This window comes from Doryrhamphus excisus, chromosome 5 (assembly GCF_030265055.1).
Source record: "Doryrhamphus excisus isolate RoL2022-K1 chromosome 5, RoL_Dexc_1.0, whole genome shotgun sequence".
In the NCBI taxonomy this organism is placed as follows: domain Eukaryota; kingdom Metazoa; phylum Chordata; class Actinopteri; order Syngnathiformes; family Syngnathidae; genus Doryrhamphus; species Doryrhamphus excisus.
Genome location: NC_080470.1, coordinates 26,966,688 through 26,988,718, shown reverse-complemented (window position 1 = coordinate 26,988,718; position 22,031 = coordinate 26,966,688). Strand labels below are relative to the sequence as shown.

The window sequence follows — 22,031 nt, the reverse complement described above, 5'->3', positions numbered from 1 at the left end:
ACGCAGGCCAAACTAGACTCCAGCAAAAAGTGTCAAACAGCGCCCTCTGCTGTCAGGCAAGAGCAGAAACCATAAAAAGCTTACAGCACCTGGTATTCCCAGGCGGTCTCCCATCCAAGTACTAACCAGGCCCACCCCTGCTTAGCTTCCGAGATCGGACGAGATCGGGCGTTTTCAGGGTAGTATGGCCGTAAGCTGCCAGGTCAACTGAAAAGATCCTATTTGAAGGTGACGCAGGCCAAACTAGACTCCAGCAAAACATGTCAAACAGCGCCCTCTGCTGTCAGGCAAGAGCAGAAACCATAAAAAGCTTACAGCACCTGGTATTCCCAGGCGGTCTCCCATCCAAGTACTAACCAGGCCCGCCCCTGCTTAGCTTCCGAGATCGGACAACATCGGGCGTTTTCAGGGTAGTATGGCCGTAAGGTGCTAGGGCCCATTGTCCACCATCAAGGTGACTTCAACCGACCCTTCACTATCCTTCATCTCTGTGCAGTCCATATTTTAAAAGCTGTTAGCCAGGCAATCGGCAGCAAAACCAAATGCAAAAAATCTAAGGAATTTGCTACCTACTGTTTTGCTGCTGTCCAAAACAGCACAGATGTTGAAACATCGCTACAAATTTTTCATCATATGTGCGTTGTTTTCTTCAGCGAAGAAGAAAACAACTTGCTTCGGGGGAGTCTAAAGCATCTGCAGAAGGTCATGAAGATCCACAAAGCTGAGCCTCTGACCGAGGTCTGTGAGAAGGGAGACCCTGGATCAGCAAATTAGTTTGTGGATCAGTCACCCTTTACCAAAGCCTTCTGGCAAAAAAGGGACCAAGCTTAGTCTGACATTTCTCATCAAGAAAAAATGGACAGGCCAATGCATACTTCTGCCCAGGTGTTGTGGACATTCTTTTGAGGAAATACATGGGCCTCTTTCCTCTCTGGAGTGGAATTGCACTGGGCGATCTTAAAAGATACGATAAGCCTGTCAAAAAAACTAATCAAACCAAAAAAAGCAGAGAAACCAACTGTTATGTGGAGATGTGGTTTGGGCTGGTAAAAAACTCTGTTTTACAGAGAAGAAGGCATTTAAGACCAGCGGAATTTGTGAACATCATGTACAGTGCACTGCAGGGACGGTATGTGGAACATCTAAACGAGCACAACTTACCAATAGAAATACTGTACAGAGGAAAAGACTCTCATTTAATGCCAGAGGATGACCATCAGGAGGCCTGGAATAAACGCAGCAGTACTGCTAAGTCTGGAAAACAGGATGACATGGAGCAGAAGCGGGATGCGTCTTTTCCACCAGACACTGACGAAGCAGCAGAAGAGGCAAATTGTGCCTTCTGGCTTGCTGCAGTGAGCCCTGCGTCTTGACCAACAAGAAAGGGAGCAGATTGTGCTTCCTCTAACGCACAGCAGATGGCACCATCTGGTGAAGGGGTGTCACACAGTATGTTGATACAATACGTTGCCTATTCTCCCTAGTCCTCTCCCTGGTCCTCTCCCTAGTCCTCTCCCTAGTGCTCAGTGTAGTTGCATGTAGGTGTACACAGATATTTTTTGAAGTCGTTGCTCAGTTATTTGTGTAATGATTTCAGTTTGTTCATGTGGAACAAAAAACAGTGTACCTGTTAGATCCGAGTGGATATGCTGCAGAAAAGAAGGCGTCAAAAATGGCTGTAAACAAAACTAAAGTAAATATTTATGCTTACAACTCACATTATGTAAAATAATACATGTTTTTCCAGGGAATACCTGCACATGAGAAGGGTGCGCCACAAAGCAAAAGACTGGATTGATATTGATTGGGAAGGGGCGGTGATGAAACATCCACTGCAAAAGGATGGAAGCAGTTGTGGTGTCATCGTAGCCAAGGTAATTTACGGGATACAATTGAGCATAATTGGACTTGAAACCTACTCTATTAACAAAATTATGTCTAGATGGCAAAGGAAATTATTCAGACGTTTCTAAGGATCCCCAATATAATGTTTTCTACAACGACAGACAGCATGAGAACTGAAAGAAAAACAATGGCCCTTGAACTTCTGCAGGGATCAGGTAGCTAATAGGTCATCAATTTATAAGGTACATTTTTAATGCACTTATTGAAAATATAATGATTTTGTAGTTTTCCAAATGGATTCCTGGTGTGTGATCTGTGCCTCCAAAGACCCACCTACATCTACTGCTGCCACAGCTACATAGACTGTGAAGAGTGATACTGGTTGGGTAAGATTGATAATGCAGAATGACATTACATTTACAGGACATTAATTGTTGATTTTGACAGTTTCATTTTTTCCCATTATGACAGATTTAATGTGACATATGTGACCGGTGGTTTCACGGGGAATGCGTTGGAATAAAAATTGACGATCTCAAGAAAGCGGAAGATAATCACTGGCTTTGTCCTCTGTGCCAATAAAAGTTGATGTTGGCAGAACATTGTGTTTTAAGTGTTTTTGTGTCTTGTCCAGCCTTTACGGCAGATCTAGATACCCCTCCATGCTAAACAGATTTACTATGCCAGGGAAAAGTGTAAGCTACAATTACCATGTTACATAAAACTGTCATGATCTGTGTTGTTGCTCTGCTGCCTCCTGCTGCCTCTTCTCTTTTAGTACACCTTGATTGGCAGCAGGCGGGCTTCTTCTGCACACCAGAGCCCAATAGCCCTGGGATTACTTATCATCCCTGCTCCTAGCTGCAAACCACCAGATTGGGACAATCTGGTGAAAGCAACGCTTTGACCCCTCACTTTCTGGCTTTTACCTGTATTGTACTGAGTACCTGCCCGCTGGTTTCTGCATCCGTGTTTTTGGTTCCAGCACCTAACGCGTCATTTTCCTGAATCCCTTTAACTACAGTGTTTTTGTTTTAACTTGGACTGCTCCTTGAGTAGGCTGCACTGTGTCGAGTGGTTAGTGTGCAGGCCACACAGCTAGGAAACTTGAGTTCTATTCCACCTTCTGTGTGGCGTTTGCATGATCTCCCCGTGCATGTGTGGGTTTTTCTCTGGTCACTTCGGTTTCCTCCCCCATTCCAAAAACATGCTAGGTTAATTGGCCACTCCAAATTGTCCATAGGTATGAATGTGAGTGTGAATGGTTGTTTGTCTATATGTGCCCTGGGATTGGCTGGCCACCAGTCCAGGGTGTATTCCCTAACACAGCTGGGATAGTCTCCAGCATGCACGCGACCCTTGTGAGGATAAGCAGTAGAAAATTAATGAAAGAATGAATGCTCCCTGAGTTGTGCTTTTGTTGCAACTTTGCCTCATTGTTTGGACACCTCCTGTTCTATGTATCGACTTCTATCCACTTCCGATGCAGAGAACCTACTCCATGCATTTGTCATGTCTCACCTCTATTACTGTGTGCTGCTTGTGCTGCTTTCTGGTCTTCCAATGTCTAGTTTGTAAAGCTTGCCGTTAGTACCTTCAGGTACGACCACGCTACCATTTGAGCCACAATGCCCCAACAAGGACAAGAAAGAAGAATGCGGGCTCGAGAGCCTTTTCCATTGGGGCTCCAGCATTGTGGAATGCCCTAACTGCTGATACTAGAGCTGTTACCTCAGTGGAAATGTTAAAGTCTCAACTCAAGACTTATTTGTACACTTTAGCATTTAGTTAATAGTATTCCCGGCCTGATTGACTGCCACTCCTATGGTACCATCATAAGAGTCCTACTGATACAAAGTGGTTTGGAGGTCAAGGATCCTGACCTGGGCGCTATTGGTATTTATGTAAACATTTTTTTTTATATAAAATCTTGGGAAAGTTTAGTAGCAAAGCAGAAATGCCTGTATGGTACTAGCAGACAATTCCTACAAAGTGGTTTGGAGGTCAAAGGTCACATGACCTGGAAGCTATTGATAATGATTTGTGTAAAAAATCATCAAAAATCCTAGTAAAGTTGAGTAGCAAATCAAAAAAACGTGTACGGTACTAGCAGACAATTCCTACTGATACAAAGTGGTTTAGAGGTCAAAGGGCACATGACCTGGAAGCTATTGATAATGATTTGTGTAAAAAAATTCATCAATAATCCTAGTAAGGTAAGTAGCAAAGCAAAAAGGCGTGTATGGTGCTAGCAGACAATTCCTACTGATACAAAGTGGTTTGGAGGTCAAAGGTCACATGATATGGAAGCTATTGATAATATTTAATTTCAAAAAATTATATAAAATCCCAGCAAAGTTGAGTAGCAAGCAAAAAGGCGTGTATGGTACTAGCAGACAATTCCTACTGATACAAAGTGGTTTGGAGGTCAAAGGTCACATGACCTGGAAGCTATTGATAATAGTTCATTTCAAAAAATTACATAAAATCTTAGGAAAGTTGAGTAGCAAAGCAAAGAACCATGTACGGTACTAACAGACAAGTCCAACTGATACAAAGTGGTTTGGAGGTCAAGGGTCGTATGACCTGGAAGCTATTGATAATGATTTGTGTAAAAAATTCATCAAAAATCCTAGTAAAGATGTAATGGCCACAGAAGTTCATCAGCTGAGGTAGTGGGGTCCATCAGTGCGGCATTTCCACTGTTTTCCATCCAAGCATATTGTCACTCATCTACTTTTACACACAGCATAACACACAGCATAATACATTTGCATACATAAACCGGAGTTATGTCAGCTTCCAGCCAGCAGGTGTCAGACGAGGACGACAGAGTGGACGGGGCTGAAACAGCCCAGGACCTGACCGCTCCTTGAGCCTTGCCGACATGTCACCTACAGGCATAGCCACACAGCAGTCACTGAACTGTCCAGCCTGTTGGGGTCCATGTATTTGGACCAGCCAGATCAGGACGCCGCACAGGCTGATGAGGGCGATGACGAAACAGGGCTGTACACTCAGCACACTCAGTCAAGAGAAGGGGCTTAGAGCGGCAATGGAGACGATGACGGCAGAATTAAAGGCATATGTGGACACCAAGCTACAACATTTTGATCAAGTTGTGGTAGCCTGCTTGAAACGCCGAGATGCAAGGTGGGACGAAGCGCTTAAGAAGACCCTGACCAAGAGTCGCCTGCCCTGGAGACCTGCTAGTTTCTCCACCCCTGCACCTCCAGCGTCAGGCAGCAACCAGCCGCCCGCCATCGATGCCACCTTTCCCATTCCGCCGGCTGTCACAGCGAGGATGGAGTTTCCCCAGTTTGGAGAGTCCAGGGGTTCTGCTGATGTAACATAATTCATTGAGCAATGTGAGAACTTCCTGGCTCTCAGGCCTCTGAGTGATGCCGAACCCTGTGGGAACCCTCAATGCAGTCCTAAAGGGACCTGCACGAAGCTCGTGGTTGGCTGCCCGCAGTAAAATAACATGCTGGGCTACCTTCAAGCAGTCCTTTCTTGAGGCTTTTTTACCCACCGACTACCAATCTGAGATCGAAGAGCAGCTCCGTTCCAATGTGCAAACCCCCAATCAGTGTCTGCGTGACTTTGCGTATGATTACCGCGCCCTGTGCCTGAAATGGAGACCCGACATGGAGGAAGAGGAAATCGTGCGGCGCATACTCGGTGCCTGTAACCCAAGGCTGGCCAGCGTGTTGCGGGGTATCGTATCCACAGTGGACCAGATGGTTAAGGTTGTCTCCCTGATCGAGAGGGACTGGAGCAACACCAAAGACTATTGGAGTCGTGTACAACAGGCTAACCCAGTGAAAAGGCCGGGCAAGAAGGCGGAGCAGGGGTCAAGCCAAAGCACAGCAGCTGACCTCGCCTTTGCAGTGGGAGAAAAAGCCCTTTTGGTCGTGCATGTAAGCCTGCGAGGTTCGCATGGGGATGCAGTCCTTGACTCAGGGTGCTCCTACTCCCTGATTAGTCACTCCTTGTGGAAGGCAATAAGGAAGGAGGGGGAAATCCTAGAGCCAAGCGGAATTCCAAGGTTCATCATGGCCAATGGGCAAGAGAAAAGGGCACTTGGAAAAGCCACCCTGCTCCTCACCCTGCAGGACTTCCACGGCACTCTGGTAGTACATGTGATGCCTGACAACCATTTGTGTATGCCGCTGCTCCTAGGTCTTGACTTCATGGCCCTGACTGAGATCACTCTGAAACCTCATCTCCGCAAGTATGCTATGTCAGGTGGGAAAGAGTTTAGGTTTCTCAACAAAACCCGAGATAAACTACACTGGAATCATACTCAATCTTCTGTGAATTTTTACATGGCTGTTGACGAGGAGCCCAAAGGCCACCCATCCAACATTCCAATCTTTGAGGCTCAGCCCGAAGTTGTGAAGCCGCTGCTGCAGAAGTGGCCAAACGTTTGGACTGAGACCACTGGTGCCATCCGGATCATTACCCATAAAATCAGGACGACCGATGAGGTGCCGGTGAGGCGGAGCGCTTACAGGGTGTCAAAAACAGCAGATAATCGAAGAGCGATTGAGCCATCAACATCGCCGTGGGCATCGCCTGTAGTGCTGACTCCCCGGAAGGATGGGGCACCCCGGTTCTGCTTGGATTACAGGGGCCTCAATGCTAAAACACTGCATGATGCGTACCCCATGCCCCTGGTCCATGAGATATTGGAGTCCCTGCTCGGCGCCACCTATTTCAGCTCCCTGGACTTGCAGAGTGGATACTGGCAAGTGGCCATGGATGTGGAGTGCAAGCCGAAGACTGCCATGACCACCCACCTAGGCCTGTTCCAGTTCAAGGTTATGCCTTTTGGACTGCAGAACGCTGGGGCTACCTTCCAGCGGTTGATGGAGACCGTCTTGGGTGAGCTGAGAGGGAGGACCTGTTTCATGTACATTGACGATATCATTGTATTCTCGAAGACAGAGGAACATCTCCTCGACCTTGATGCTGTGTTCGAAAATTACATCAAGCCAACTTAACGCTCAACGTGAAAAAGTGCCACTTACTCCAACGCCAGCTCACCTTTTTGGGACATCTGGTTTCCGGGAAAGGGGTGGAGGTGGATCCAGCTAAGATCTCTGCTATTACTGCCTACCCGCCGCCAACCAACCTGAAAAGTCTCCAGAGGTTTCTGGGGTTGGTGGGCTGGTACCATAAATTCATCCCCAGGCTCGCTGACTTAGCAGCGCCCTTAAACCATCTAAAAAAGAAGGATGTGTCTTGGGAATGGAGCCCAAGTTGCCAAGAGGCCTTCAACCACCTCAAAGCCTTGCTGCAGTCACCGCCATTTCACCCGATGGGGGGTTCCTAAATACATGGTGTCCGACCGTGACCCCCAGTTCACTAGTCAGTTGATGTCCCGGTTGTGTGAAGCTTGGGGAGTGTCCCATAAGCTGACCACAGCCTACCACACCCAAACAAACATGACTGAAAGAGTCAATCGGACCTTAAAAACAATGATTGCCTCCTTTGTGGGGAACCATCATCAAGACTGGGATGGATGGTTGCCTGAGTTCCGTCTCGCTCTCAACACCGCAGTCCACGAGACAACAGGCACCACTCCCGCCATGTTGGCCCTTGGTAGGAACTTGATGGGACCGCTGGAACGACTGGTACACAAAGCTCCATCACCACACACATCTGCATACCACACAATACACACACACACACAGTTGCACAATGAAGTGGAGAGACATGTTGGTGCGGCCAAAGCTCGACAAGCCAGATATTGTAATGCAGGTCGCAGAGATGTACACTTCGCTGTCGGGGATCTGGTCTGCGTTAGGGCACACCCACTATCCAAAGCTTCGGCAAAATTCTATGCCAAACTTGCTCCCAGATGGGTAGGCCCTGCTCGGGTAGAGAAGAAATTAGGTCCTGTAAACTATAAATGTGGTAGACATGAAGTCCTATTACGGCCCCGGTAAGCCGCTGGCTGGGGGGTGTAATGGGCACAGAAGTCCATCAGCTGAGGTAGTGGGGTCCATAAGTGCTTCGCTACGATATACTCAGCTGTAAGAAAAACTACTGCCATGATCTGTGTACGGGGAAACAGGTACAGGACCATATATACGTGCATCATCATTGTTACCATGCATCCTCCTCATCTGCAAGAGCGACTGCAGTGAGCAGACACGCCTGTAGGTGGTTGGAGAAAGAGAAAAATTGTGACGTCACACGAGGGGGGATGCTGAGAGCCGGCGTTTTAGCCACTGTGATGGAAAAATTTATATTTCACAGGTATAACATAGGTTACACATTGTGTGAATTACTTTAAGGCCTTTTGTAGAGCTTCAACATTTGCATCCGAGCACATCCTGCTGTCCCTTCAAAGATGGTGGAACAGCATGAGGCTATCTGTAACCTAGGGTTAGGGACAGTGTCGGGGCAGTGTCAGAGGAGGTCATTCTTTGATCAAAGCTTTACCTTCATGGGATAAGTGGACATCAGGATGTCCCACCAAATGGCTGACCCTAGGAGGTTGTCTCGCATGGGTGTGACAAACCGTGCCAGAAGATTGGGTGTGTAGACTAACCCCCATACATGAGGGTGGCATCGGGGGAGTGACAAGAAAGTCTCTTTTCTCTTGTAATGTAATTCATTTGCATGCTATGGAGTATAAAAGTTCCCGCCAAGAGACCACTCTTGGCCAGACACCTACAGACCACCATGCATACTGTGTGTTGTCTGACCCCTTTGTTTTGCAAAGGTAATAAAAACTGCCAGAGCTATGTATTTATTTCAGGCATTCTCTATCCTACTTAGGATGATAGAAATTTTTTCCACAACACCACGACGGCCAACTTTGTCAAGCGACAGCTGACGGGATTTCCTTTTCCCTCCTGGCTTGAGCAATTGGACTTTGGGCAAGGTTCCAGACCCAGGGATTGGACGGAGAAGTGGATGCGCGTCCGTGAGTGGAACCGCGGCTTTCACCTCTGTTTTGTGGACAAGCACTGACTCTTCGGGAACTTTGGGACACTTGCGGGGTGGGGGGTACACTTTCGGGATTAATTTGGGTGTTTCATGGTTGTCTTTGTTGGCGGGTGGGATGTTGAGTTAGTTAGTTGGTTAGTTAGTTAGGTTGGTTGGGAGGGGATGACATGCGGGGTTGGTTTTGGTGTAATTAAACTGCCGTGGTGTGGCAACCCAACATTTTCGACAGTTTCCTTTTTTTTTCTTATAGCTGATATCCACTCCCCCCGCGACCTTCCTTTTTGCGTTGTAGCCTCGTTACCTCCATAGGAGGCCGCGATCGTTACAAAGTTGAGTAGCAAAGCAAAAAGGCGTGTATGGTACTCGCAGACAAGTCCTACTGATACAAAGTGGTTTGGAGGTCAGGGGTCTAATGACCTGGAAGCTGTTGATAATAGTTCATATAAAAAATACATATAAAATCCTAGCAGAGTTGAGTAGCAAAGTAAAAAGGCATGTATGGTACTAGGAAACCATTCCTACTGATACAAAGTGGTTTGGAGGTCAAAGATCACATGACCTGGAAGCTATTGATAATGACTTGTGTAACAAATTCATATTAAATCTGATTAAACATTATTTGAAAAACAAAAAGGTGTGCATAGTACTACGAGGCCAGTTTTCACATGAAATGGATTTATTGTAAGTCATTCAAAATATTAGCCCAATAATTCAATCAATACATTTGTCAATGATTTTTTTATGCAGCATAGCACGTGCATAACAGCCAAATTTCACAGATGGAGTTAATATACTGCTTTTTAATACTCCAGCAATACTTTGTGCAGAAGGTATTAACACAGTAACCCAAAGTTCAGCAGCTGGACAGGGCAGCACAGGACATGAGATGGGGACAATGAAAACAATCCGACAAATGGTGTCCCTTTAGCAGTTCCAGTTGTTTTGAGGATACAGGCTGTCAACCAGTCTGGTGGCCCTGGAGCAAATAGACCAGTGTCTTTTCCCTGAAGGCAGCGAGAACACCACTCAAATAATTAATCTATTATAGCTCACCAACAGTGACAAGGTATGCATTGTAATATTAATATAAGGTGATTAACATAAAGTGATTTGAAGTGCCAAGGTCGCATGGCCTGCATGCTATAATACAAAATCTTTCAATTTTTAATGTTAAAATGTCATATGAAGCCCAATAAAATATAAAACTTCTAAAAATGGGCTTCAGAATCAGAAAAGGTTTATTGCCATGTATGATCAAACACATACGAGGAATTTGTTTTGGCATAGGAGGTGCAGACACATCTATTTAAAAAAGAATGAAAAATACAAAATATGAGAAATACTAAATATACAGAATAACAGTATAGATATATGTACACAGTCTGTTTTTTGTTTGTTATTCCGGAAGTGCAGTCTGATTGTCCAAACTGAGCGTTAATGTAACGCATATAATGAAAGTGTCAAAGTGGCAGGATGAGGCAGAGGTGGGGTGTGAAGAGTGTCAGGTGGGGTTCCGGGCTTTGTTGATGAGACTGACAGCAGACGGGAAGAAACTGTTCTTGTGGCGTGAGGTTTTGGTCCTGATGGACCGCAGCCTCCTGCCAGAGGGGAGCGTCTCGAAGAGTCTGTGTCCGGGGTGAGAGGGATCGGCCACAATCCTTTCTGCACACCTCAGGGTCCTGGAGGCGTACAGATCTGGAGGGACGGGAAATTGCAGCCAATCACCTTCTCTGCACACCGAATTATTATTTGACACGGTTGTGGATCAATTTCTGGTGTGATTTAATTTTTTTTTTAGCAAACTCTCTTCAATGGAATAGAAATGAATGGAAATTTATTGACGGTCCCTAGTCCGAACAAGCGGCATAGAGGGCGGGACTTCCGTGTGAGCTCCCCGCAGCAGGAGAGAGCAGCCCGGCCGGCACAGTGAGGGGAACGACCGCCGTTTCTATGGAGGAGAATATCCAACGTGAAACTAACTTCACCACGGTGTCACAGATTTCGGTTTTCCTGAGCGAAAGCCTTCATCTGGTGCTTTAGATCGATGGATGAAAACTATCCTCTGCTATGAATGCCATGTCACCCTGCTTATTTATGACAGTTTTGAACTGGGGACCTTTCACAGGTTAGGGGCACATGGTTACCACAACACTATGGAAATCATATGAAGTGCTGAGCTTTGAACAGGATTGGTGAAATAATGCCAGTCTGAGTGGCCACAAGTGAGAATTATTCCTTGTGCGCATTTCCTTGTGGTCTTTTCCCTTAATGTATATATAGAAATAAACATAAAAATGAAATCTATAGGAACATTAATAAAAACTAAAATAAGCATGTGTAAAACTATAAAAACATTTGGTTAAGATCCAAAATAAAAGGTACAGGGTATAAAATAATCATTAAATAAAAGTCAAGTTCAAAAGTTAAAAAAAGAGTATACTAGGAGCAAGAGTTAAAAGCCAAATTAAATAGGCGGGTTTTGAGCCTATTTGTAAAAATCTCAACGTTCTCTACGGCCCTCAGGTCCTCCAGCAGGCTGTTCCACAAACGGGGCCATAAAACTGGAAAGATGCCTCATCGTGTGTGTCCATGTTTTAACTCTGGAAATACATAACAGGCCGGTGTCGGAGGACCTGAGGGTCCGCGAGGGTTCGTAACTTATAAGTAATTCAGAAAGATAAGAAGGCCCACAACCCCTAAGACATTTAAAAACCATTACGAGAACCTTCAAATCGAACCTGAAACATACACGGAGCCAATGCAGTGATTTTAGAAGCGGTGTAATAGGCGGTGCCTCCGGCCGTGGACGGGCTCCCTTCCGGCCGGCAGGGGCGCCCCTGTGCCCACGGGTGTGTGGCCTTCGATGCCCTTCTGCCCTAGTAGGGTATGGTCTCCCGCTGGTCTCGGGGGTGCGGCTCTCCTCCGGCCTGCTGGCGCCCTGTTGCCGGTTGGGATTGCTCCTCCACGGCCTCTTGCTGGTCTCTTCGGGGAGTTGCTTCGGGGGCGGGTCTTGGGGAGTCGGCCCTGGCTTTGCCCACACCCACGGGGCCGGAGGATCTTTGGCGGTGGGGGCTTGACCTGGCTGCGCGGGGCGGGGTTTGCTGGGTGGTAGAAGGCAGTCTCTCTCCTTTTGTCATTCTCAGTGACAATTACACATTCACACACTCGCATTCACATACACAACACACCTCCATATGGGCACTCACAGCACATGGGTGCTTCTCTATACAATCTACTCTCTTATCCCTGATGTTTATATAGTATTGGTATACTATTATTACAGTAATAATGATGTCAAGCAATGAGATTTTAATTAAGTAAAGCCTTAATCTGGTGCTTCAGACCACTCATCCACCCAACCCAAAACGGTGCCCTGATCAGGAAAAAACTGTGACCTTGTGAGGTTCGCTGACAACGGAGGACACTGAAATGGAGCCGCACAAAGGAGGGTACCTGCACTGTTTACGTGTCCGTCGACCAGGTAGACCGGGATTCGATTGGCGGACCTGGAATTGTTTTCATGTGCAGTGACAGCAGTTCACAGACAGCGCTGAAAGATGACCCGAACCGTTCGACCGAGGACCAAGACAAATCCTATCTCCAGTCAAAACCTAACCAAATGTCAGTTCCCTGACCGGTGTTAGGGTTAAACCCAAAACATTATCACTAACTGTGAAAGAAGACACAAAGACGTGAGATATAGGCTTGCAAGGAGAGTGATCAGAGACTGTTCAGTAACATTCATCCAACCTACTCTGAAAAACAGTCTCTGCTCTCCTTCTTTTATTAAAGTTTAGGTGTGCCCTATTACATAGGTCTCAATCGTCTAAGGGAGGGGGAACAGTTCACACGGTTGAGACTGGTTTCAACATCAAGCATATTTTGAGAAAGCAAAGACAGATAGGAGACATCAAGCTTATTTTGAGAAAGCAGAATGTCTCAAGGAGACATCCTGTTATTGAGTGTCTAAAGGAATGTGATGAGTTATGCAAACGTGTGATCTATGTGCATGTAATAGTAACTTGGATAATATGAAGCAAGCTTATTGAATTTGATTACATGATATATACAGCTTTATTCCAACATTTTCCCCCTGTTTATCCAATTTACTCATTGTAGAACATCATTTATTGATCACTTCACGAGGATTTTCGATCATAAAGTCAAAAACATATGAGAAAAAGTTACACCTAGAGGAGAAATGTCACTCATAGTCGCCTGGATCTGGAAAAAGATCAGTAATGTTAAAAGATGTTTCATCGTCATGGTCAACACTATCTTTATTAATGTTAACACCATCTTCGTCGTCGTCATGTTGTGGAATAAGAGTGTAAAGCTCTTGAACATGTAACTGAATGGGTGAAATAGCAGAGGATATTACCTGGGTGCAAATCCTGCGAAAAATGGGGATACAAATACATCCACACACTGCCAGAATGCTGACAAAAACTGTCACTGCCAATGCAATTGTCATTAAAAGAGGCTTCCACTTACTGAAGAAATCAGCTAACCCAGACCACATAGAGGTATCAACACCTGAATGCTCTTTCATCTTCTTATTCAGGGACTGAAGTCCATCCAAGGCCCTGGTGAGGCTGCCATCTGCTGCTGTATTGTTCGGAATGAACGTGCAACACTTCTCACCAAAAAGGGCGCAGACATGTCCTTTCTCCGCCAGCAACATGTCAAGAGCAATGCGGTTCTGGAAAGCCATCAAGGACGTAGCTGACAATTGCTCATGAATTGCTTGAAAACCATCTTGAGTATAATTTCCTAGCTTCTGCACCTTGTAGTGGATGTAGTTGATCCTATCTACATTTTTATTTATTGTTATCCAAGGTACAATAGATTCCCACCCAGCTGCTATTTGATTAACCAGTTTATAATCATCAGGAACACCTCGTGGAATACCTATAGCATCAATATAAGTTGGATCATTATCACTCCATCCCAAGCCTCTTTTAGTCCTAGTCCATAAATGTGGGAGTATGGTGTCAAATGTATGTAGTAGCTCAACCGCTGTGATCTGGAATATGTGTACAGGCAGAATTAAGGTAACAGTAGCACAATATCCTGTAGTATTGAAAGGTAATTTGTCATATATGGCGTTACCACCACACCACCACCATATGTCGCTACGTGATAAGGGAGAAAAATGTACGTCGACGGTCTCAGTTTCCACACATAAGGAAGCATTCAGTGAACCCAATGTGTTGCCAGTCCCAGTCCTGTGAATACATGTGAAATTTCCCATTGCAACTTTATTTGAAAACAGTGGTTTCTTCTTCTCTGGACCTGTAAGGGGGAAAACCTTATCGAAAATAGCACAGTTTTCTGTGGGGTTGGTCTTCATCATGACCTGTAAAAGGCAACTTTTATTCAAAACAGAAGGAACTATCTGCAGCAGCGGTCTTGGTCCCATGCAAACCACACAGTCCTGGTTGGTGGTGTTTGCTGCTTGCTCTGCCATGAGTAACCAGTTGTTGTTTTGGCCAGAAATACCAGTAAATACTTGGAACTAATCATCAGTGGTTTGAAGTACAGCTACTTTAACACCTGCTCTAATTGATGCCCTGGTTAATTCTGGTCTCTGTAGTTTTGCTGAGTAAGTCTGGCATAACTGAATTGGGTAACACGTATCATAGCCTGTCCTCCATTGGCATAACAAGAATTCCCAACAGGTGCATCCCAACCACACACATGAAGTATCTTTGGTTGGAATTGGGCTTAGGAGCTGTCCTGATGTCAAATCTACAGTCAAAACTAAAGTCTTACCTTGGTTTTTCTCAACAAGTGACATTAGTGGCCTCTGATGTTTAGCGTAACTAGTTTTAGTATATGACGACCAGTCGTAACCTTGAGGATCTGCCACTAGTGTTTCCCAACCCCCTTTTCTATCATTAATCATGTACCAAGGACTCCCATCTGGCTTAGCATATACTCCCCTGTGACGTAAGTGCTTAACTGTTAGAGTGATGACTGTAGCTTTATTTTGTGGAATACATACTCTGAGCAGACTAAAATGTTGGTGTTGGCCACAAGCAGGATCCGTGATGTTTTGTTTTATGTTTAGGTCAGAAAAACGTCGCCTGTCCGGTTGTTGCAGCTGGTCATGAAGGAGTAAGCCTGTGCCTGTAATGATCATTCCAATAGCCACTGTAACCAATAATGCTATGCCTATTTTAACGTAGGCCATGTTGACAGGTATTCCCCGGCTCCCTCTAAAGTCCTACAAGGCTGTGGACAATCTTCACCGGGTTTGAGACGACTACACACTAAAAGTGCAGCCCCCTTTGTAGTCGGACTTTACCTTGCAGGACGGTAGGAACCCAAAGAAACCCTCCCAACAAGCCCTTTTTATTTATTATTATTATTATTATTATTATTATTATTATTATTATTATAAGTACCACAATGCTGTGGTAATGACGCACATAAGAACTTCTACACTGAAAATCACGATAGAAGCAGTTAATTTAGTCATGTTGTAGAACCTTTTTACAATGAGTTAAATGAAACGGATGATGTTTGCTCATCATTATTTTGTTTGTCTAATTTGTTGATATTTTGCAACATTTTTCTCATATAATCTGCTAGGTTGCTATCTTCATTCGTTTCCCATTCATTTTTAAAGTATGGTAATCGGTATGGTCGCCCAAACATAATTTCATAAGGTGTTAACCCGTTGGTACTAGTTATGTTAATGTGTAGTTTGACCAAGTCTAGGCACTGAGTCCATTGTCTGCCTGTTTCTTCCATGCATTTCTTTCATCTATTTTTTATTGTTCCATTCATTCTTTCTAATAGTCCTGCACTCTGTGGGTGATAACCACAATGTCGTTTTAAATCAATATGAAATGCTCTGCCTATGTTATCTATAATCTGGTTTACAAAATGTGAGCCATTATCGCTATATATTTTTTCTGGAATACCATATCTTGGTATAATGTCTTTACACAATGCTTTTGCTACTGTAAGTGCATCTGGATGTTTTGTTGGAAATAGTTCTATCCATTTAGAAAATGAGTCTATTATAACCAAACAGAATTTTTTACCTTCGCTTTGATTTAATTCGATAAAATCCATGTGTATATGTTGAAATGGATAGCTTGGTTTAGGAAACTGACCTCTTTGTGGACGTAAATTACCTTGTGCGTTATATTTAGCACACACTAAACATGCTCTACAAAAATTTTTTGAATAGGAATGAAACCCATATGTAGTGTAGACAGCTGATATTAGGCTCACCATGCCTCCTGTTGAGACATGCGATTTCCCATGACTCAACAATGCAGCCCATTTGTACAAATTTTTCGGTAGAATGGGTTTGTTTGCTGGTCAGAAATATATACCATCATCTAGGTGTGCTCCCCTCCTAAGCCACATATCAAGTTCTTGTTTGGAAGATTGTTGTTGCATGTCACGTAAAATGGCCCTGTCTAGAGTAGAAGGGGAATCCTCAGAAGTAAGGAGAACACGAACAGCGCCAGCAGCAGCTTGCTTAGCAATTTTGTCAGCAAAGGCATTGCCTTTTGACACAGCATCAGTACCAGAGGTATGCGCTGCGCATTTGCAAATGGCTAACTTAGCGGGCAGTTTGATAGCTTGCAGTAGATCAATCAGTAAACGCGCGTGAGTAACAGGTTTACCAACGGAAGTTACCATACCTCTATTGTTCCAATATTGAGCAAATGTGTGTGTAGTTGCAAACGCATATTGACTATCTGTATAGATGGTAACATTTTGACCCGTCATCAGTTTACAGGCTTCAGTAAGCGCAATAATTTCAGCTGCTTGTGCAGAGTAATGTTGGGATAAAGCACCAGCTTTTAAAATTTGATCATATGTAACTACAGCATAACCAGTTCTTGTTTTTCCCTGATCATCCTTTCGTGATGAACCGTCTACAAACAGAGTATGGCCTTCAGGTAAGGGTGTATCCTGTAAGTCTGGCCTACTCTTAGCAGCTTGTTCAGCCAAGGCTTGACAGTCATGAGGACTGCCATCCTCACTAGTAGGTATAAGCGTTGCTGGATTCAAGGCTGTACACCGTTCTATTGTCAAGTGTGGTTGAGACAACAGAATGGACATGCACGACAAATGTCTTGCAGATGACAAGAAGGTCATTTTGGTTTGTAATAGCAAAGCGGAGACAGCATGAGGAACCTTTAACACCAAAGGATGAAAAAGGACCACATCCGCACTTGATGTAACAGCCAAAGATGCAGCAATCACCGCTCTAACGCAGTGGGGCATTGCGCGAGCGACAGCATCTAATTTAGTTGAATAGTATGCCACAGGACGTAACTTACTACCATGCATTTGAGTTAGGACGGATGTCATAAAATGTCCTTTACAATCGACCATCTGGTAAAAAGTTTTATTATAGTCAGGTAGAGCTAGCGTAGAGGTGCTAACCAATGCTTGTTTGAGATCACAAAAGGCCTTTTCTGCCTCAGGAGTCCATTTAAGATTATCTGTCATTTTTATATCTTCAGTATACATTAAGGCCTGCAATGGAGCTGATATTTCAGAATAATTAGGTACCCACATCCTGCAATAATTTGTAAGTCCTAGAAAGGACATCATTTGTTTTTTTGTTTGGGGTTTGGGTGCTCGCAGGATAGCTGTTTTCCTATCTTCTAGAATAGTTCTTCCACCTGCACTTAATTGGTGACCTAAGTATTTAACCTTTTCTTTACAGAATTGCAATTTAGCCTTGCTAACTTTGTGACCTTCTTCTGCTAAATGTTTTAAGGTTGCCAAAGTGTCAACCTCACAATCTTCTTTCGTTTTTGATGCAATAAGTATGTCATCTACATACGTGAGTATCTGACTATTCCTTGGTGGATTAAAAGTTGACAAACTTGCATTCATCACTTGAGAGTATATCGTAGGACTTTCACAGTAACCTTGAGGTAGTCTGGTGTAAGTATATTTTTTGCCTTGAAACGTGAACGCGAACCAAAATTGGCTATCTTTATGGACCGGTATAGAAAAGAACGCATTGCTTACATCAATAACCGTGAAGTATTTTGCTTCCGGCGTCAAGGAGTTTAATAGAGTGTGTGGATCAGCTACACATGGTGCTCTTTGTATGACGGCATTGTTGACTGCTATTAAATCCTGTACCATCCTCCATCCCGTGGATGGGGGTGCCTTTTTGACAGGAAATATGGGCGTGTTTACAGGTGAATCGGCACACTCTATTATCACTCCTGCTGCTTTCAAATCATTTATGACAGGTATTATACCTTCTTGTGCATCTGGTTTTAATGGATATTGTTTAATGCGAGGTCTATGTTCTGTTTTAGGCCTAATAACCACTGGTTGAGCTCCTTTAACTAGTCCTACGTCTGTGGGTCCCTGAGACCACAATTTGGGTGGAACCTGATTGAGGAGTGCTTCTTCAGCTTCAGTAAAATAAATGGGTCATTGTTGTTGCTCTACCATATGTGCCCTGCCTTCCACATTCACTGTCCAGTGTAATTTTTTCTTGAACAACCCCGCTATCTCACTGTAGTAGGTGTTCCCACTGACTTGTTCCCATCCATGTGTTTGTACTCCCCTAGTCACTATTTTCCCCATATCTCTCCACTGAAATGCTTTATTTTTGCACAGTGACACATGTGGAACAAAGTGTTGTTTGAAAAGTCCTTTTAAGTGCTGTGGTAAGTTAACGCTAGCTACAGCGTTTCCTGCTTGGTCATAGTATAGTGAATCTATTACTATTCTGGCAGGTGTCTCTTTCTCTAGTTTCTCCTGATATTTTACGTCCGGTTTCTCAGTAAACCACATGGTGACATGTAAGTTATCAGGTGACATAGCATCTTGAACAGTATGCACTGCAAGTTTTGCCATGTTGACCAGGGATGAACCTACACAAGTAGGTGGTGTGTTGTTGACGTCTAGGGAGTAGTAGTAATGTGGTACTCCCACTCCTTCAACAACATACACTGATTCTGGTCTTTTTCGGATGATGGTCAAGCCCTCAGGAGTAGGAGCTATGGTAAGTCCTAGCTGTATGAGAGCATCTCTCCCCAATAAGTTTACGGGACAATCAGGTAAGTACAGGATCTGCATTTTACATGATTTCCCATCAGGGTCTCTGAGCCAGAGTGGTTCAGTGTAACATACATGAGCTACTGACCCTTGGGCTGCCCTTACGACTGCTACCTTTTGACTCATTTTCATACCTGGTACTGGTATGTTGATAGTTGTTCTACATGCACCAGTATCACATAGGAAGTTAACTGGAGTTCCATTTATCATTATGGTCACTTCCGGTTTTACTTTTTCTGAGAAGAGTATATCCTGTAGGTTTAAAATCTCGTCTGGCTCTAGCACAGTGTCGACGTCATCTGAGGCAAACGGTGGCGGTTCCTCAAGGTGAGCGCACTGTTCCTTATCTAGTCATGCTGACATTGACTCATTTGGGGAGGTACTGTGAGTACGAGTACATTCCCGTGAGGAATGTCCAAGTTTCCCGCATGTCCAACAAACATTCGGTCTCCCAAAATATGGTAATCTCCCACGTCCTCCATTCCTTCCTCGTCCTCCCCGACCTCTATACTGACCTCTTCCTCTTCCCCTGTTAGTACTCTTTTGATAGTACACCTCACTTTCTCCTATGTGAAAGGTATCCTGTGCTTCTTTCTTTTGTTTGTTTTTAGTAACTTTTTCTGCGTGAGTTGCATGTGTGATATACTCTTCCAGGTTACCTGATGGAAGATTTATATAATGCTTCGCTACCCACTGACTGATTTCAGTTTTAGTACCTGCATGTAAGGCATTTTTTAGTTGTTGTTTGTAAGGGCCCGTCTCTTCATCATTATAAGGTAACCCACTGTTTGCCCTGAACACTTTTTCTAACCTAGCACGATAATCTTCAAAGGATTCGTCTGGTTTCTGTTTGCATCTACCTATCTCAGTGTAGTTTGCCCTTTTGCGGAATCTGGTAATCACTCTTTCTATGAGTGGTTCTAGTTGAAGGCGTAATGCCATAGAATGTGGAGCAAATGGTCTACCATCGTCATCAGCTGGAGTGTAACCCCCTTTCACATGAAAGCAGTCGGGTCCCAAGAGGGTCATCCAGACCTGTTGAACTTCCGTTCCATTCAGATGGTAGGATTGTCTTATATTTTCCATTTGAGTCACACATTCAGCTATGTCCTCTTTGGGAGAGGGTATCCCCTCAAGGGCCTTCTTGATGTCATCTTTTGTCCAGGTCCTAAAAACCCTAATTGTCAAATCTTCACCTTTTTTGACCTGCTCTGGGGTTTGGTAATTCAATGAGGGGACAAAGATCTTCCGGTGGAGGTGTATTTTCTGGTAGACGAGATGTTTCCGGAGAGAACATGTTTTCTCTACCAGTTACCATTTTCTTTGTCCAATCACCTACAGTGCCCTGCGATCTAGTATAAGGCGCATCTGGGGCAGTAGGATGTAACGTAGCTGCACTAGGAGGAGAATAAACTGGTGGTTTATTACCTTCCTCTTTTGGTGACCTTCTGTCTAACATTTCTCTTGCCTCTCTGTACGGCCCTACATACTCATCATCTTCTTTTCTGTGAAACAATGTGGTTGTTTTGTCTTGCTCCCTACATTCTTGTTCTTGTTTTTTATCTCTCTCCTGTTGCTGCCTCTCCTGTTCCTTCTTATCTATTTTAGCCTGCCTTGCTCTTTTTTCACCTGCCTCTCTCTGTCCTGCTATTTTCATCCATACAAAAGTATGCTGAATACCTTCTTTGTTCATTTGTTTTTCCTTACAGTTTGTTTTGTTTCTGATTTTTTGCTGTAAGTCTTTTATTCCTGCCGTAGACAGTTTGCCATTAAAATCATATTGTTTTATCCAATACGGTAACGGTTTTAACGCATCTGGATCCTGTTTTTCTACCATTATCCAATCTTTGCATTCTAGACTGTCTATTACTTTTTTACGTTGTTTACTTTGCCCTTTTCCCATTTTGACAATTTGGTCCCAACTATGATGAGCGCTCCTAGGGAGTCCTAATAGTTGGGGATGTTCTTAGTGAGGTGGTGATCAATGCCTTATTGTGGTAATTGTCAAGCTTCTACCCCGGTGAGGGCGGACAATTCTTGCCTTTGCATCCACAACAAGTCACCACTTACAATCTCACTGTTTGGTATGGAGTTCGAAACCTAGTGGTAATCTTACTCCCATTCACACACACATGTTCACACCTTTAACGCGTTTTCCTTTTGCCAGAGGACGCCGCCGCCCTTGCAGAATTTAACTGTGTCCTTTTCAACAGGCGAGTCTGCCCTCGCTTGCAGAATTTAACTGTATCCTTTTCAACAGGCGAGTCTGCCCTCGCGCGGACTTTAACTGGTCTTTGTTTACCTGATAGAGTCTAGAATTGTCAGGGTTTGGTACACTTCTTTCAGCACAGAGGACTCCGCCGTCCTGTGTAGAATTTAACTAGTCTGTTTCAACTAGGGGCGTCTACCCACCTACGGAATTTAACTGTCTGACCTGCAGGGTTTTTATACCTTATCGCCTAACTCGTCACCCCTTGAATACCGGTATTTTATTTCAGTCGTCACACATTCCTTTTTTAAGTGAAATATTCTACTCACGTCTCCGTGTTCCTGGATCTCCGTCAACCGTCGGATCCCAGCCCGAGAGGGAGGAACCAGTCCCGGAAAGGGTATTGGTCGCTGTGGCCACAGACTTGCCTGGATCTCTCTCCCACGCTGGAATCGTCGGGTCTGTTGGAATCCGGCTCGAAGGACCAATTTAATGGTAGGGTTAAACCCAAAACATTATCACCAACTGTGAAAGAAGACACAAAGACGTGAGATATAGGCTTGCAAGGAGAGTGATCAGAGACTGTTCAGTAACATTCATCCAACCTACTCTGAAAAACAGTCCCTGCTCTCCTTCTTTTATTAAAGTTTAGGTGTGCCCTATTACATAGGTCTCAATCGTCTAAGGGAGGGGGAACAGTTCACACGGTTGAGACTGGTTTCAACATCAAGCAAGCATATTTTGAGAAAGCAAAGCAGAGACAGATAGTTCAAGGACATCAAGAGAAAGCAGTGTCTAAAGGAATGTCAAGAGAAAGCAGTGTCTAAAGGAATGTGATGCTCTATGCAAGCGTGTGTTCTATGTGCATGTAATAGTAACTTGGATAATATGAAGAATAATATGTGCATGTTACAGTAACTTGGATAATATGAAGAATAATATGTGCATGTAA

The 22,031-nt window shown here is 44.3% G+C and overlaps 1 long non-coding RNA gene and 2 other non-coding genes across 4 annotated transcripts; 1 reads left to right on the top strand and 2 right to left on the bottom strand.

The window, feature by feature from the left end:
* Positions 1 to 77: 77 nt before the first annotated feature.
* LOC131130345 (5S ribosomal RNA) lies at positions 78 to 196 on the bottom strand. The gene has a single exon (XR_009130042.1). It is a non-coding gene; the product is annotated as a 5S ribosomal RNA (ribosomal RNA).
* A 112-nt stretch (positions 197 to 308) lies between these two features.
* Positions 309 to 427, bottom strand: LOC131130246 (5S ribosomal RNA). The gene has a single exon (XR_009130000.1). It is a non-coding gene; the product is annotated as a 5S ribosomal RNA (ribosomal RNA).
* An 844-nt stretch (positions 428 to 1,271) lies between these two features.
* On the top strand, positions 1,272 to 2,421 carry LOC131129818 (uncharacterized). 2 transcript variants are annotated; one of them, XR_009129893.1, is made up of 4 exons: positions 1,272 to 1,874; positions 1,943 to 2,060; positions 2,131 to 2,231; positions 2,317 to 2,421. It is a non-coding gene; the product is annotated as an uncharacterized LOC131129818 (long non-coding RNA). The 2 variants fall into 2 exon arrangements; XR_009129892.1 differs by having other exon boundaries at positions 1,272 to 2,060.
* The last annotated feature ends 19,610 nt before the right edge of the window (positions 2,422 to 22,031 follow it).